This window comes from Zonotrichia leucophrys, chromosome Z (assembly GCF_028769735.1).
Source record: "Zonotrichia leucophrys gambelii isolate GWCS_2022_RI chromosome Z, RI_Zleu_2.0, whole genome shotgun sequence".
NCBI lineage: Eukaryota > Metazoa > Chordata > Aves > Passeriformes > Passerellidae > Zonotrichia > Zonotrichia leucophrys.
Window position 1 is genome coordinate 43,133,221 of NC_088200.1, and position 6,010 is coordinate 43,139,230.

Consider the following 6,010-nt stretch of genomic DNA (forward strand, 5'->3'; position numbering starts at 1 on the left):
TAGATGTGGTTCAAATACTTGTAGCTGTGATGAGACAGGCTTTTTGTAAACTCTGGAACATGTATTGATCCACTGTAGTGTTGCCTCCCATCACAGTCACAAGGTGCTTCAGTTTTGCAGCAGTGAAATTGGTCTGCTAGATTCTCCTCAAAAAAATAATGTGATTTTTTTTAATCCAAGTGTCAGAGAAATAACTACAAAAAAACCTACCTCTAGTTTCCTCTCATTGTATGAAGTTTACAGTCATCTAATGTATTTTTTTAAAGTTGGAGCCGTTTGATGTACATTTTTTTAATTTCAGATCTATCTATAACTGAAACTATGATACAACTGTTACATTCATAAACCTGTAAGATCAGTACACAAATTTTTGAGTTGACAAAACAAGCTGTAACCACTGGGTAACAAATTATAATTTTATGACTTGTTCTACATTGGTGCTATTTTTCATTTAATCTCTACATGTCTCATATTTTTTGGCATTCATTATTATTTTTTATAATTTCTAGTAGTAAAATGTTATCACTGGTTCCTATTTTTCCCTGAAAAAATGTTAGTGCACATGAGCATGCTTTGTGAAGTATTTGCTTAGTTGTGCAATTCTCTGCTCCTGGGTTCAGCCTTTTTACCTTAGGGTTAGAGAAGAGCTGTGAAATTATTACCAATGTAACTGAAAAGATAATCTTTCAAAACGACTACTTTTTCAGTTAACTTGTCAGTTTTGGATAGAACATTTCCCTTGTTCATGATTGGCTCTCTGATCAAAAGCAAAAAAAAAGTAATCTGAAAATACAACAAGAAGACTCCCTCCCCAACAGCCAACAAGTACTTGGGTATGTCTGAAAGAAGAAGAATTTGAAATATATACAAACAGCAAATAGATTTCTCTCATTTCCAAGTAAAAGTCTCTACTTTTTAGATTATTAATTAATGTAAGATGAATCTCTGCTGTCATTTACTCTTAACACAGGCAAACATTTAATTGGACTAGGCTCCAGACTTCTAACTTGTGTTCCAGTTGAGTGCCTCCAGCATCAGCCCAGGAATTTTTTGGCTTTTTTACCTTTGCAATGAATTACTTGTCCAAGACTTGACAGAAAACTTAGGACAGACATAGCCCTGCTACACAGAGACCCAAGAGCCCAAAACATACACAGAGGAAACAGGATAAGCTCTTCAGGTCTCTCCTCTGCTTATTACTACATATCTGGGTTTCTCAGCCTGTTTTGTGCCTGTGTCTACCAGAAAGGCTGTATTTCTTCTAAAATTAAAAATCAGAGACAAGCTCTATTTAATTTGGAGTAACAAATCTCGATTTCTGTGCCTCTCAGAGTAACTTTATGCAATCCAAATGTTTGTTCTGACCACATGATAGAATGGACTCAAGTACTAGGTCAAAGCCCAAACTTGGTGTAATACTCTTTTTAGACTACTTTGTTTAATTTGTCACAGTTTGCAACAGGATACTGAATATGTATTTTTTAAATGTTATGGCCATTTTACAGTAGGCAGTTTTCATATCAAGACATTTTGGGATATACAAGTGAAAAAGTTTCTTTTAGTACTGGTTTTTAGTATTCTTAGTATATTTAGTATATTTAGAATTCTACAGGCATTTCTGTGCTTGCAATTTTGTTCATGGATGCCTTCAAGCAAGAAATCCCATCCCCACACACATGTGCATAAATGATTTGTTGCAGTAAAAACTAGAACAGAACTTATTACAGGCTAAAAATTTTTTGCTTAAGGCTCTTCATCATTAAAAAACATAAAGGATTTAAATTTTATTGAGGCAGCAATAATAAGGACCTTCTATGAAAGTTTAACCTTTGTAAAAGGCGCAATCAGAGATGCTGCTTGGAAGAATTGATGCAGTGCTGGCATTGTCTAGATGGACATATCCGGTGCCTTTGTGGGGAGAAGGTGAATGCCATGGTACAGACACTTGATAGTTTTCATTGCAAAGTTACTTGATGTTTACATTTCCTATCCTCACTGATTGTATTTTTTAATGAACATGAAAGTAGGGGGGAGATAAAATTATATTTAAGTATTGTAAACAATTCAGGCTAACATCTGGAGGTCTGCTCTACTCCTATGGATGGATGACATGATTTGAAGAGTCTAAAGTCATACTGTTCTGTAAATAGATAGTTCTGGTTGGCAGCATTTCAGTTGCAAGGCACATGGGAGTTTGTTTCATTGATACAGGCATACATGGCATTCAAGCAGCTTCTGCTCAAATGATTGCTGACTGGCTTTGCTTCAGCACTTTCACCACCGGCACTCCATGTGGGCATGCCAGCCATATGGGCTGGGCCAGCTTCCGGAGGGCAGGGTGTGCTCCCCTTCTTTGACCTGCAAGGGGCAGGTCTGCATGAGCCCAGCAGAGCCCTTTGTACTGCATGGGCACAAGATGCCACTCAACAAAACTGCACCTGCTGCCTTGCAGGCAGCTTTCAGCTGAGTCCAGCTTTCACCCCCCAGTAAAACATGGGCATTGAAGCCACCAAAAGGTGTACAGGGAGGGTGAGAGAATGCCAGACATATCTCCAGGGGAGGATGAACCTGCTCTTTCTGCTTCAAGGGCTGTAATTTTGCTGAGCCTAGGATAGAGACTGAGTACATGCAGGCAGCTCAGAGTTACTATAACCAGACTATATAGGAGTATAGAAAAGTTTCCTGTGCTGTCAGTGTGTTTGCAGGAAAGTCTACAGGACTTTCTTAGGCATATTCTGCACAGAACTTCACTTTAGTCTGTGTATAGATGGAAAATACAATTAATGCCCATTAGAACTAAAGCCTGAGCTGAAAAGACTTTTTGGCAATTCATTAGACAACTACATCAGCAAGTAGTCTTCTCTTTTCTTCTACTAATATTGTTTCTAGGACTAAGAGTCCTATACTAGGACTAAGAGTCTTAGTACAGAAGAGTCATCTTGGGATCTCTCTTTTTCTTAAAATTCAAATATATTCATTGTACAATACTTGTCTTTTGCACTGTTCACTCACACAATCAGTCAAAAAAGTCAAAATAATGATGGAAATGTCTATTATTTTTCCTTAGCCAACAGGAACTGTTTTTTGTGTGAAAATTTCTTCCACTTTCAATGATTTTGCTTTTCTTTTCTGTTGTTCTTTTCTCTTCCTGCGGCTTTCAAGTTTCTTTTTTGTAGCCAGAGGCCTGGAGTGAATAAAATGAGTCAAGCATTCTTCCACCAGAGCTCTAGCTGCTTACAGAAACAGAATAGTCTCAAAGTCACTTTGGCTACTTCTGCAACCATATATATTTAAATATAGACATTTATATATTTATGGCACAAAGGGAGGCAAGTGACATGGCTAAAACCATCAAAGTAACAAAATGCCATATCATCTGTATTACTTAGTTCCAAGCACAGTAGTGAAATAAGCCTTGCAGCACAACTCCTGTGTCAATGATGAGAAAATTGTAGTCAGCTTCCAATCACCCCACTCTGCACAAGCTGCAGCCAGCAGAGTGCTCAGGTCAGCTTTCTAAAAAGAAGGTGCCCTTCTGTTCATGAACAGCAAACTTCCAAAGTCTATATTGTAAGTGAAATTTCCTACGCTGTTGTCCAGTGTTCCTGCAGTTCAAACCTGCACTGGCATTTCATTCTGCCTTTTTCTGGTACAAGTGAGTGTGTCATCTGCCATTCCTTCATTTTGTAACTTCTATCCTCTTGAAAAATTCTCTATGTTACTGAATGTTCAGATAGATTGTATTCCTGAAGTTGAAGATCCTCATAGGTGGGATTTTTTTTTCTTAAGTAATTCTTGCTCTTTAAAATTTTTGCATGCTATTCAAGGAAAATATGTAAACCAGCTTGGATTATCAAAATGTGCTCTGTGGCTTGCCTGAGGTGTAGCATGAACTAGTACTGATCTCTCCCTAATTTTGGTACTGAATAAACTGTAACCTGTCCTCAAGGGTGAAGAGCTGATGTCCTGGGAGGGGAGAAAAATTTCCCTGTACCTCCAAACATAGACTGAGAATAGGAAAGTTCTCAGGATGTTGTCAGACACAAGTTCTTTTGGACTCTAACAGGACATAAGCACAACTTCCCATTTAACAGGAATTGTTAGCAAATTAGTTGAGATATATCCAAGGAAAGGTTTTTGTATATAAAAAATTTTGATTTTTTTCTTTATTGTAACACAAAAAAGCACTTTGATCTAAAGCCAGCAAACTGTCATGTGTATCCAAACAGCTGCAAACCATACAATGGGGAGGATGACTGTAAGGCAGTTTTATAGTTTGTTCAGCACCAAGCTCTCTTCTAGTAAAGAAAAAGGGAATATGCCTTTTCTAGTTAGGATTTGCCAGTGCTTTTCACAATGCTGCATTTTAACTTACTCTCTGTGGTTTTAGAATGCTGCTCTATGTAGCAGTATTCTCTGTGTGTGTACTCTTGCAAGATAGGCAAGTCTGGAGGAAATATCCAGAGAAAAGCTAAGAGATAAATCACGTCCATATTCAGCTCAGACACTTGCAGCCATCAAAGAATAAATTAAATTCCTTACAAGGAGCTAGTAATAAGCAAGGCAGTCAAACCAACAAAACTGAGCTAAAGTCTCATAAGTTATATGACCTATTCATGTTAATGGTCCTTAGACTGAACATGTCTTTATAAGAGTTTTCAACTAAACATGCAGTAGCAAAGCAGGTATTTGATCAGTCTCTGTTTACGGTGAGTTCTTTCTTGAAGCACTCAAAAAAATTATGAAGGAGACAAAACATTAGCCTTTCTTTAAGACCAGAACTGGCACAGCCCATACCCTCCTGTCATTCTGGAGCATCATGCCTTCAGCTGCAAAAGCTCTGGGATATGTTGATCACTAATGGCACTTATCTGCAGCCTCATAATAAAATAAGGGTGAGCATTATTTTCCATACACCTCCCCAGCAGAGCAAATTACCCCATGTTTCCACAAGAGAAGGGGCAGAGCCACAGGGCTATGCATCTTCAGCTATAAGCAGTTGTAAATCTTAGCTAGTCAGATTTTCAGCACACTGTCAGTGCTGATGAGCACCACATGGCTCCCCCAAGACTTGAGGGTATATATCTATCTCATTAATCTTTTTCTTATTATAAGCAGAACTGTTTTATATTTCTTTCACCATGAGTCATGAGGAAATTTGTTTGTGCCTTCTGTGTTGGGGTAGGATACAGTCAGGCACAGGAAAGCACTGAAGTAAATTATCCTGTGAGGGGCTATTTCCAGCCTAAATTTTCAGGCTCAGTTGGATTTTAGCTTGGAGTGACTCATAGTCTAGCTACCGTGGACTGGAAGTAACACTGACTGTGTGAGCACAAGTGCTGCCTGCAAGGTGAAGCAGAGCTGGGAGCTCCAGTCACATAATCAGAAAATAGCAGCTGATAGTCCTGCTCTTAGCCACTGTGAAAGTGATAATGCTATAGCAAAACAGAGAAAGCATCAAAACTAAAGGCTGGCTAAAGAAATGCAATAGACTCCTCAAGGCAAGGCTGAGTTCAAGTAAGTAATTTGCTAGAAATGAAAGCCTAAGTCAAGCAGAATTTCCAATCAAGAAGCTAGAATGTAGTGGGATGCTTTTTTTTTTACCTGAAACAAGTAGAGGATGTTCCCAGGTTTTAGATCCTCTTGTTTGATTAGATAATATCTATCCTTTAGATTGCAAACTCTCTATCATTCCTGAAAGTTAAGTGCAATCATATTAAACCTACAGAAAAGACACATTTTCTGAAGTTATAGAGCAGGCTGATTCCTAAGAATCAGTTTTGTTGATGCAAACCATCTCCTCTTGCTATCAAGGAGTATGGAATAGTTGAACCTAGACAGATTCCTGTGTTTTCCCAGTCTCAAGGAATGTGAATTCATGCATTACAACTCACTCTCTAGTCCTCCCTCTCCCCATTACTCTCTCTTTCCCCATTAGCTTAATTATTTCATGTACTTATTTCATCCTGTAAACCAGTACGTATTCAGAGGATTACTCAGAATGAGGGAG